At 40.1% G+C, this 12,661-nt stretch overlaps 1 protein-coding gene across 14 annotated transcripts in view; it reads right to left on the bottom strand.

Annotated features, from left to right (window-relative positions):
- Window positions 1-12,661, bottom strand: part of WDPCP (WD repeat containing planar cell polarity effector) — a 157,421-nt gene that overhangs the window by 29,159 nt on the left and 115,601 nt on the right. The gene's annotated exons all lie outside the window — the stretch shown is intronic.

Here is a 12,661-nt window from a genome sequence, read left to right as displayed (position 1 = left end):
CATCTTTCCACATTCCTGCATTGCCTTTGCGATCTTGTTCTTTCCTTACGTGCCACCATCAGTTCTTCTCACCCACAGATGTTTCCTATCCAGCTGGTTACTGCTGTGTCCTCATAGTCCTTCCTTACAGCCTGATCCAGCTGCCTGTGCCTCTTCTCTGACTTCAGGTGGAAACTCTTTGTGTTTTGTGGGGCATTTTTGGACTGGCTTAGGCTGCAGGTGGGAACTCAGCCCTTTGCAGAGAGAAGGGATCAGTCAGAGAGAAAGCATCACCATGATTCTTTCTGATCCGCTAAGAGCCGTTTGAAGCTATATTCCCTCTGCAAGAACAGTGCTCAGTTTAAAGCAGGCTTATAGCTCGCTGCTGCTTTCACGTCTATTTTACTAATGATTTTGCCTCAAAACCAGCAAAATTACTTCCAGACTGCCCTAAACTAACGCTGGGTGAGAATGCCATGTGAGCAGGTTGTGCCTGGACCTTGAGCCTCTACTTACACCTCCCCTGGGGTCCCGATCGATCAGGGGGTACAAACAGCTACAGCAGTCAGTGCTGTGGTTTTCCAGAACTTTTAGCCAACCTGTTCCCTTTGTATCACACACAAGGAAATAAGCCTAGTTTGAAACAACATGTGAAAATAAGAAGATCTTTCTGAAGTCAAAATAGATGTGTAAGATAGCAAGAACTTTAAAACCCCCACTAGTAGCAATATATAGAAAGGTTTAATCACTGCTATTTAAAATGCTACAAAGCGAAAAACAGTTAGGGTACAAGTAAAGCATAGGAAACAGCTTTCTATGCAAGCTGAGTAGCATAAGGAGTGGAAGACCATTATTGTGCCTAATCTTAATATGAAAATGGACACAGATTACTTCACTATTTTGTATTAGCAGGTGGCCGAAGCCATTTAACCAGGCATCTTTTCTATTTCAAATTCCTATAATTATCTATTATAAAGACAAGGTCAAACTAGCACAAGATCTTCATTTCCCCACCCTCAACTTGAAGGGAGGCAAGGCTAGCAAATTTTGGAAGTCTTTGCCCTCACAAAGAGAAGTGCAGCTATCCAGCTCGGGGAACTGTAGCAGAGATGGTACCTGAGGATGCTTGCCCAGGCTGGGATTACTCCAGGCTGTGCAGTTTGTGCTCAGGACTAACCACTCCTGTGTCATGCAGTTACTAGAAAGCTGGAAGTAGCTAAAAGAAAAGCCAGCATGTTTAGATGCTTATCACAGCATCATGGTGCTACTCAAGATTTAATCTATCCATATAGAAAAAAAACACCTCAAACTTAAGCAATGCTCACAATCGCTTCCATCTCAAAGGTGAAAAGAGGAAGGCAAAGCTGAATCCAAATGATCTTGCACAACAGATTCCCTGATCCTGGTGAAGGCCAAGTTGATTTAGCCATTATGTTGACCTGACCTAAATCTGATTAAAGTTAATGGTGGAAACATTTGCAGTTCCAAACATCAGGGAAAAAATGTTATTCTACAAGTACTTGAGGTATTCTCAACACTAGAGGCATCTGGAGAATATTTATTAAATTAATTTTCTTCTGAAAGTACTTTTTTTCCTCTCAAAACTGATTTTTATTTAAAAACTATACTAACTTTCAAACTCCCATGTAACCAAGAATATTATGTTACCTTTGCCATCTCATTTTGGGAAGTGCCCAAAACTTTGCTTAAAAATAATTCCAAACTCCATAATATATATCATGTTTTTACTATTTCTTCATTATGTGTACCAATTGCACACCAAAATAAGGTAGCATTTAGATACAAAAAGTTCCTTTAAAACTGTTTTTTAGGATTTTATAACCTTTACTTCTGAATGAGCGGAACTCTTAGTTGTTTTCTAACAGAGCATTTTAACCAACTTGTCTGGGACCCATCTATACGCATCAACATCAACAGGCATCAACTTACATGGGTAATTTAACACCTGCATATGGGTAAAGCAGTTTACCTCCTGCAGATTGCAAATTACTAATAGTATTGACTGTTTCTTTTGCCCAAAATAGGGTGTCAGATCAGTGTGTGCAGAAGCTCTCATCCTGATTTTGTAAATATTACACTTTGACAACTGCGGCACCAAGAACCTGACACACACTGAATGAAATGCAAACAGACTTCTCTGTTAGTAAATAACTTTAATTAGGTGATGGAAAAAACCTGAAACGTTTCTTGCTTTCTCCAACCTCCTCCTTCCTCTCACTTGCATGTTGTATTTTCCCTGAGACAAAAATGAGAACTTTAGGATGTAGTGGCATCCCTGCACACCCTGGAATAGCATTTGTATCATGGTTGTTGTCACACTGACACCTAATGGCAGACACGAACTAGAGTAAATACGGCTGATTTCCCAGGGGTGTGTTTTTACCCTATGTTGTAAAAATTCCTTCAAATTATAGAAAACAGGTGGGCTTAGAAAATGGGCTTCACCTGATTGTGTGGTTAACCTCTGGGAGGGCAGCGCTGGGAATGCGACACTGGTGGGGAGAAGCTGAGGGCACAGTGCTGAATTATCACAAGAGCAGGGGCCGTGGCACGGGGCTCAGACGCTGCTGGAAGGACGTGCAGCCCGTCACAGAGAGCTCACCCAGTCCCCAAAGGAAAACAAAAGCACTGAAGGCTAAAGTGAGCCAGCCAAAGTCATCCAGTAGGCTAGTGATGGCTGGAAGGGTCTAATTTTGTCTAGCCTTTGACTTGTTGTGTTGTTTCTGATCCCAACGCATGAGCAGCAAAGCTCTCAAACACACAAGGGAATAGGTTGGGGCAATGTAGTTGATAATAATATATGAAAATGAGGCATAAGCTTTAGTCAACTCTGTTTACTACAGTGATCAGAGTGGAGTGCTGTGGTCCTAATTCTTGCCTTACGTACCTAAGAGGCAACAGCAACGCAGTCAGCAGGACAACCTGGGCTGACACTGCAGTAGACTATGCCCATGTAGGCTCTGTATCTGTGAGCTAAACATCTCACCTTTTGGTAGCTAAAAGGAAAGGCCTAAGGTGAGCACTTTGTAGCTATTTTTCTTTGGCCACAATGCATCCTATGCAGTAGAAATAATTAACTGTAGCCATAGCCTTTTATCTAGTTATTAAAAGTTTGTATTATTTAGGCAGAGGTGTGGTGAAATTTAGCAATTAACTTCAAATGATGATTCTGGAGAAGTTTAGACTGGGCTCCAAATCCTTCCTCCCATGGGTTATGTGGCACAGTAAGAGGGTGAGCTCATGTAAGGCTCCTGGTGGTTCATCAGCAGAAAAGCTTCCAGGTGACGACAGATCAAGTCCTGGAGTTATTCTGCAAGGTCTGAGGGACAGCGTCAGAATCTGCTCTTCACCTGGTGCACTTCAGATGTATATGGATATCTCCAGGGGAGATTTCAGCAGTAAGAACATTTTTAACATAATTCTACAGGAAATAATGTTGTCTTCCATGTTCCTTTACAGTGAAAATTTTTAATCTATCAGTGAAGTGGTTAATCCATGGGATCTAATTTACATGAGAACTATACCATGACTTTCTACTGATCATGCGGTATGCAAGGACTCAAAGCTGTGCTCAGAGCCATCAGTGAAGGACAGCAAGCAAGTCCTTGTAACTCCTGCCACTGGTTCCTCATGAGAAGTCAGGCTGAGCTCATGAGAAGACAGGGGTGGTGGAATCAGGCACAGCAAGCCTGACATCAAACATAGCCTTGCAAACACATTTGAAACGGATCACTTTAAATATGGGCGAGAGATTATCACCATACATGCTTATCAGCTATCACTAATGACATATTTTCATCATATTAATATTTGGCCATTTCATAATATGAACATTGCAGAGATAACCAATCCTGCCTCAAAATCCATTTTTATGACTGAATTTTACAGTTGGAAATCTAGCATGATTCTGGACTTCTGGTATCTTGAATGGTGTGAAAACTGTTATTGAAGGGCAGATATTCACACAAGTTCAGGAGTTGCAGCACTCTCATGGCACTGGGATTTAAAGTAAAAAGAAGCCTTGATGCAGTCTAACCAACAGGAAAGATATTTAGGGAAAGGATATATCAAATAGCTGGAATGAAATACAGAGTCTATGCAGAGGGAAGAAAACAGTCATTAATCCTGGATGTACTTACTGCCTTGTATTAGGCACTGTTGATCAGTTTTTCACCAGCACTTCTATTAAACAGCCCATTTTTTTTCTTCTGGCCAAGTTTGACACTTTAGAAAGTGCAAGTCTGACAACAGCGATGGGTACAAAACTTACTCTTGGGCCCCGCTAAGCTTTTCCCTACAGCTTTCACCAGCAATATCCTGATTAGAATGTTACCAGCCTTGAGATGGGATTTTAACAGGGAACTAGATTTTGTTAGGCTGAAAGCATTCACCAGGAGTTGACATGGGGTCATCAAACACCTTCGCTTTTGTTGCAGGAGTTTTTCAGGGGTGAACTGTCAAGCAGTCTCTTGTGCAGAAGTCTTTGGAGGAAAATAGCCTCAACCTCTGATTTTGCCATGGGCAATTCCATGGTATCCCCACTTAAGAGCCTGTGGCATGGCTGGGGAGTGTATTGAAAGAGGCAGTAAGAAATAAATAGTCCAACATTTTTGTTTGTTTGTTTGATAAGAAACCAGATGTGCAAAATTCTCATATTTACAAGAGTTGGTCTGTCTGAGCACAGGAATCCACAGCCTTCTCCTGAGGTTGACTATGTTGTAACTGATTGCCACCTCTAAAACTGACCTGCATGAGGAATATTGGGTGATAAATATTTGGTAGGCCACTATAAAAAGACTTAATGTTGAAATATTACAACCGAACATTAAATTGACACCTCATGTCAGCCCACCATTATACCTCTTTACAATTCCTCTGCTGTCGTGCCACTGACGTGATGAATTGCAGCCTGTCACATCACATTACGTTACGCAGAACAAACAGGACAAAACACATACCAACTGCCACGCAAATATGTGTTTGCCAACTCTTTTGAGTGTGTAGAAATGCAATCGGCGAATTCCCCATCACAAAACTAGAGGCTCAAGGATGGCTCTAGGGTGTGTGAGACAAACATGCCTCTGACACACTGTGAACATACAGACAAGCAGCTCTCATCCAGCTACAGCAATTATGAAAGCACCTCCTGCTGTGATCATTCCTTGCTCCTTCAGAAAAAAAAAAGGCAGCAGCGGATTGTGTGGCTGCTGATGTCATGCAGCAAAAAATAAGTACGTAATAATTAATCCAGCACTTGTGTTCAGATTTGGAGCTATTTTTATGACTGGCTAGATTTTGGCTGTGTATGTGTAAATACAACACCCACTTATGTACACACACACGTGCACACTGTGAGATGTGTGAATATACATTCTGTGGCTTTTAACTGCAGCCTCTCAGCCTACGTGTGGGCCTTTTGAAGCTAATGGGAGATTTACCAGGGGCTTTTTCACAGAGCTGTAGGCAAGACTGGAATCCAGAACATATGAATATTATACTATAATGATATAGTGTAAGTCATATAGTTTGACCTACAGTGAATTAGAGGCCATCAAATTTCATCCAGGTATCCTACACCAAGCCAGAAAAACTTGTGTTTGACTAATGCATAAATTGTATTTGGCTAAAACCTATTTCCCAGAAAGGTATTCATTTAGTCTCCACGTAAAGACACTTTCCCTGCATCAATTTCTTTGATAGTTTGTTTCAACAGTTATTTTAACTATGGGTGCTTTTCATTTAAATTGACTTCAGTCTATGGAGTCAGTGCTGAGAAGATAAATTCCTACTTAAATTCCTAGCTATAATGTCAATGGATACCTGAATACTGACTTGCTTCTCTTTACTTCAATGCCATGCCATGGGCAACCCTTTGAGATCTTTTATGCTGAACTGTTCTTTACCATATAACATCCTCACGCAAGGAATAACTCTGTGATTTGTTTTCACTTTTGTAACTTACTTATTGATACGTTGCCATGGAAAATAAGTTGTTTACTTGGTAATTAGTATTATCCATTTGCTATTGTCTATGTGCAAATCTGAAATGAGAGACTACATACCTTGCAATAACCTAGTTGTTAATAGAATAAATACAGATCATACACAGACGACGCCTTTCCATTTCCAGAATTCAGAAATAATGTAACCTTTTTGTTTATAAACCAGTCATAGTATGTAGCTATACATATATATATATATATATAAAATAACTCCCTAAACCTGGCTAATCAGTAACTAAACCAGTTACTGATTTTTTTTTTCCTTCTCAACACATCATTTAAAATTAAGGCAAAAAATGGTTAATCTATGACTTCTTGGTAAAACTTTTTCATATTAAATAGGGCATAATTTTACTGCTTACAGATATTACATAATATGTGGATCACTAAAATGAAAACATTAAGGAGAACAGTGTCTTTATTTCAGGCATATACTGGTGCTTTTTAAAACAGGTTCTGTAGTGGTCAAGAATATGTCATGAAAAAGACGGGGAACAAATGGAAAGCCATGATTATTCTAAAGCTTGACACAAAACTATAAATCTCTTTCAAGTGAAGACACACAGATCTTTGTGTAGTCCTCTGCAGCTAAGCAAACCAGCTAGCCTTTGATGTACTTATAATTATTAGGGGCTGAGGATTATGTCTTTAGGCAAAGCTGTCTAGCAGAAGGAAGGTATAGATCAAAACTGACATCATGACACAAGCAAGTGGAGAGGTGAGATGAGGTGGAGCCAAAAACAGTTTGGCATTACTATAGACCTTAAGTAAAACAAATGACTCCACTTTGCAAAAAGAACACAAGGAGGGAAGCAATTAGTGCCTGTAACCTCTTGATAGAGTAAAACCCTCACTATTAGTTGGAAAATTAAAAATGTAATTAACAAAAAGCTGAACATCCCAATAAATAATAAGATTCAGCAGCTACAATTAGTTATATGGGAACGATTTGTTACACTCCCAATGAGGCAGGTATGCCAGGCCATGAATTCAGAACTATCCCTGCAAGAGGCTTCCACACCACGAGCGCTGGGTGCCACCAGCTCCTCTTGAAACCAGAGGACTCAAGGAGGCTACATCAAGAAGAGCATCCTTCCAAACGAGGCTCTTTATAATTTTTTGGTAGACAGCAGGTGTTTTGGTAATGCCAGGTCTACAATTGAGCTTGTAACTTGCTAAAATCCCCATCCAAAGCCTGCTGAAGGTGGCGGAAATATTTTCATTGTGTTTACTGGGCTCTGTATCAAATGCTGTGTGTGGCTTGATATATGACAGAGAGTGTACACATGAGCACAGTTAAATCATTTGAAATTACTACGGATCTTCAAAGACACTCAACTTGTGTGGCACACAAAAAAAAAGTGCTTGTGGAAACTTAATTTCTTGCCATAGATTAACTGCCAATCATACTTAAAAAACATTTTTCATTAAAAATGTTTTTCTGGTTGTCTGGGGAAAAAGTCACGTTCTTAGAAAAATAAAAACACAGGATTTGATTCCAGAGGTTTTGATTGACTTTTAAACTGAGAATTTAAATAAATAAAAAGGAGATCTAACACTTACACTTAAGGGAGCAAAGTTCAAAAAAATTGTAGCATAAACAGGTGTCCCCCACAATTTTCCAGATCACAGTTCATCTCTGCACTGGATAATACCTTTTAAACATGCCATAAACATGTTATGCAGTGAAATAAAAATCATGCCACGAAACAGACGGCTAAGATTCTCAATTAACTTGAAACCTTAAAGCAAGAGAAAGGTGTATATGCCAAAGAAGAGTAGAAAATGAAGCCTTTGTCATCAGCATCAGAGAGGGTACATGAGGGTAAGAAGTCTATTGCTTGTTAGACGAAAGGAGTCAGGATCAGAAGTGGAACACGTTATCAACTAGGCTAATGCAGGCCCAGAGGAGGTTACAAAAACAAGGGGACAATTCTAAACACAGTCTTGAAATGCAAGCAGGCTCACCAGGACTGTCAAGAATAGGCAAAGATCTGAGTAAATTATTAATACAAGTAATCTGGAGGTAGTAGACTGGATGCAAGACCAGACTGATATCTCAGACACACTGTATGGAAGACAAAACACTATAGCATGTGACATTATTAATTATCATAAAGAACATGTAAGTCATTCAATATAAAATATTTTCACAGAACTAAGAAGAAATTAATAAATTCTCCACTTAGGATTAAAACTGGTGACATTCCTTGCCAGTAAGATGAAACATTTAGGAGCTTTACATTTTGACTGTCATTTTATGAACAGTGTGGGAAATTAGACCTCTGTCTCTGTGAGAACTGATAAGATTTCCTATCTCACTTGCAAACATTATGGAATATTTCCAGAAGTGTTTTAAATTTCTATTTTAAGTGGAAAAACCTCAAGCGCTTTCATGAGACACTACTGAACCACCAAAATGCTAGTCAGTCCCATCTAGCACTTCAGAACAATGCCATTATCTCCACATCAGTGTTTTTATTAAGATATCTCTGTTGGAAGTGTTGCCTACACATTAGCATTACTAATATTGTGAATTTAATTCTAAGTAGAAATACCAGGTTTCCCAATTTGCCTTTGAACTACGCAGCAGTTATCTGTCTTGTCACAACATGAATCCCTTTTGGGTGAAAGCTATTGATTTGAAGGTTAAAATCATCTTGCTAGGCCCTAATGTAATTTGTTGGAAGTTGGCCTTGGGAAACTTTCTGACACTGACTACATATGCTCTTCGTTGGATATTCATTGAGCAATGATGTCTGAAAGGCTGAGTTCTTCACCTCTGTGATCATTATTAGTAATGGCATTTCTTAACAGGCTGTGCTATGTCAGTTCTTTGCAACTCAAGTTTTACATTAGCAACCTACCCTTTACAACACTGAACAGATGCACTTTTCTACCATGGACAATATTGTACTCGGTTATTTGTGTTGCAGGAGTGTGTATGTGAGGCTATACCCATAAGCAAAGTTCATTAGTAAGCCTACAAATGTTGTCAATATTGAAGAAAGTCCTCTCTGTTTTCATCAAGTGAAATGAGGTGCACAGAATATGTTTTAGGCAAGGCTAAATAAGAACTCCCTGACCTTGTTACGGAACCTGTAGGTCTACTACAGAAGTAATTCAACAGGAAATATCTGGCAGAGGAAACCACAATACCTATGGCCACTGATCTGCTGATCAAATGGGAGTGGGGAAAAAAGAGACAGCTAATGCGGCCTCTGAGATGTATGGTACCATTAATTTAATCTTCTCATGCCTCAAGATGCATTTTCACAGGCTGTCAAACATAAAATCTTATGAGAGTAATTTTCTTTAGAAGATTTTAATCAGTTGAACAAAATATCTGATTCTGCCAAAACCATAGCAGGGAACAGCAGCAAGCTCACTTGACACTTCATTTTGCTTAGCAATATTCTCACCAAACTAGTATGTTCTGAAGGTCTACAGGTGCTTTTACCACACACACTCAGACATTCTTAGCTTTGATGGTGGCTTCTTCAAAACAGTGCATAGCAAACCACAGCCATGTGAGGAACTGGGAAGGACTAAAATGCAGAAAATTTTAAAATAATAAATCTATTTCTAGTTTTATCTTGGCACAAATCTTGATCTAATGTGTTTGAGGAATCTACCAATGATTATAGAACTCTGGATGACATCTGTAAAATTAAGCTGAAATTATATTGTCATTCCACATTATTTGTAGGAGCCTGAAACTCTTTCAAAAGTCTGAGTTTGAAATATATTATGTTTGAAGTGAGCCCTGTACACAGAAATATATCTGGGGCAAGATGGAGCACTCTCCAGGGCTTGGGAATCAGCCAGGAGCACTGACTCATGCTATTTTCAAGTAGTGTTGAGCCGAGTTTTGTGGATGGGCTAGCTCAGGAAATATGATCAGATGTTGATATATGATAACAGTTCCCATCTGCACTATTTAGGATCAAATATACTGTAATAAATATATAAAATACGCTGGAGAGAGAGAGAGAGGCCAGGTATTATTTACTGAGGTGTTCAGTATGACTTGGGAGCAATAGCACTGATTGCATCTTGTTGCCTCTCTTAGCTTAGGTTGCTGCCTTCTTGCAGAAGCCTGAAGTGTGTGCTCCAGAAGTTTGGGGTTTGATCTGGGACGTGTGACCACTGGTGAACTGAGTGGCTGAAAGCCACAGACAGCAGGGACTAGATGAAGAGGGTTGGGCTTCGGAGATGGTTAGGGGACAGAGACCTGGTTAAAACTGCATTTTAAAGCTTCTGGTTCTGGCATGAGTTTTTCTCCCCCTCTCAAAATGTTATATAAATATAGTAATTTACATACAAATCACTTGTTATCTTTTGTTCTCACTGGGTCCACAAAGTGCATGTCTCATGACACCTTTTTTGCTAACAGCAGTTTATGAAATAAAAACATCATCAAGAAAAGGTGCTGGAATAAAGTATAATAAAACAATACCTGTGGCTATGATGTCATGTGCTTAAGGTGAGATCAAATCTGCAGTGAAAGGAACTCATGGGAGATTCCTGTTTATTTTCATATAAAATAAACTGGATGCAAATTCATTACTGTTTAGAGACTGAATCTCAGTGACAGTTTGTCCCAGGGGCATTGAAAAGTATTTCATATCATTCAGATAGTTAATTATTCAGCAAATGAGAACACTTTAAATACTTTATAATATAAAGTGACTTCAATAATTTATGCTTATGAGGCATTACAGGGGTAACTGCAGGACTGCTCTGAAGGAAGGGAAGACTGTGCGCCTGCACATTTATAACTGAACTGTAGTAACACATGTATTACATCTCATATGCAAATAATACACTTGTGATCACCTCAGGTTTGTTCCCTATCCCTCTCTTTGCAGATGTGTCTATAATACTATATGAGGTTCTCAGTAAACATAAAAATCGCAAAAATTCAGAAATCTAGTAATAGTGATAGTTTGCAAGAAATTAAATGAAGACAGAGGCTAAGTCTTAAAGTTTCTGGATTGTGAGATAATAGATAGTGATCAGAGATAAGTCTTAAGGCATCATATTAGGTGCAGAGGATAACTACCCAAGAAGGAAGGGAGCGAGAGGAGAGGGAGAGAAGAGAGGAGAGGGAGAGAAGGGGAGAGAAGGGGAGAGAAGGGGAGAGAAGGGGAGAGAAGGGGAGAGAAGGGGAGAGAAGGGGAGAGAAGGGGAGAGAAGGGGAGAGAAGGGGAGAGAAGGGGAGAGAAGGGGAGAGAAGGGGAGAGAAGGGGAGGAGAGGGAGAGAGGGAGAGGAGGAGGAGAGGAGGGGAGAGGGGAGGAGAGGAGAGGAGGGGAGAGGGAGAGGAGAGGAGAGGAGGGGAGAGGAGAGGAGAGGAGAGGAGAGGAGAGGAGAGGAGAGGAGAGGAGGAGAGGAGAGGAGAGGAGAGGAGAGGAGAGGAGAGGAGAGGAGAGGAGAGGAGAGGAGAGGAGAGGAGAGGAGAGGAGAGGAGAGGAGAGGAGAGGAGAGGAGAGGAGAGGAGAGGAGAGGAGAGGAGAGGAGAGGAGAGGAGAGGAGAGGAGAGGAGAGGAGAGGAGAGGAGAGGAGAGGAGAGGAGAGGAGAGGAGAGGAGAGGAGAGGAGAGGAGAGGAGAGGAGAGGAGAGAGGAGAAAGCAAGGGAGATATAACTGTACACTTTAAAGATTTCATAGTAACTGATGACCAAAACAAACATAGTTTTTGGCAATTCCACTAGTGAAAGGACTTTTTCCCAAAGGCCCAGCTGTTGTACAAAAAAATGCTCAAAGTGACGCAATCTTGAAAGTTAGAGACCCTTAAGAAAAGAGTTCAGGACACGTACTGCTTGATTTCTACTCCACTGTAGAGGGAACGAGGTGATAGCATATTACATAGCCTTCAAAGTAATGGATTTATGGAATACGCAGAAAAAAACCACAGACATGTACATACCGCCTGTCTGCATTTCTATATATTTGAATGGCATTTGCATGTACGCTCTGGGTAAATACAGAGATGTACAGTTCTAAATGAATCTTATGTTACCCAAGATCTCAAAGGTTTTGTGACTCCTGCTGAGTCTTAAGCATATTCTACTTCTTAGCATGGGACAAGGACAAAAGCTCACTGACTTCCTCTAATATTCAAAGGTGCAGTAGAATAAACAAAATAGCACTGTTCATATAAAACATTTTGTGTTCTTTTTTTCTCCTTTGTCTACTTTCTCTGTGCTGGAGGTCAGCTACCTAGACTGAGACCCCTTCTGCTTGGTTCATGCTATGGGCCCAAAATCAGAACAATCTACATAGTTGCATACATCTCTTAATGACGATTCAGAGGAAACACCAAGAGAAAGTGAATGAGTTATGAGTTCCTTGCCTGAGAAGTCATCTGTGTTTGAGCTATTCATCTAACCCTGAAATTTTTGCATTGATATTCCTTATGGAACTGCAAGAAACCCACTGCAGGCATAGCTGTTATTTTAAAGGTAGGATATGAACCTGTGTTCACATCAGTAAATGTTTCATCTGAATGCTGCCAAAGCATTCATGATGTGACTCCAGTTATTGGTACAGTGTGCACAAGCAAATATTCAGAAGTCAATTAAATTGCCATACTTGGCCTTTAACGCTGGTGTGAACAAAGATTATCGGATTCAGTACCTTACCTCTTGCACTCAGTT

Source organism: Patagioenas fasciata, chromosome 3 (assembly GCF_037038585.1).
Source record: "Patagioenas fasciata isolate bPatFas1 chromosome 3, bPatFas1.hap1, whole genome shotgun sequence".
Classification (NCBI taxonomy): Eukaryota; Metazoa; Chordata; class Aves; order Columbiformes; family Columbidae; genus Patagioenas; species Patagioenas fasciata.
The sequence above is the reverse complement of the archived record's forward strand: the minus strand, read 5'-3'. Positions and strand labels throughout refer to the sequence as shown.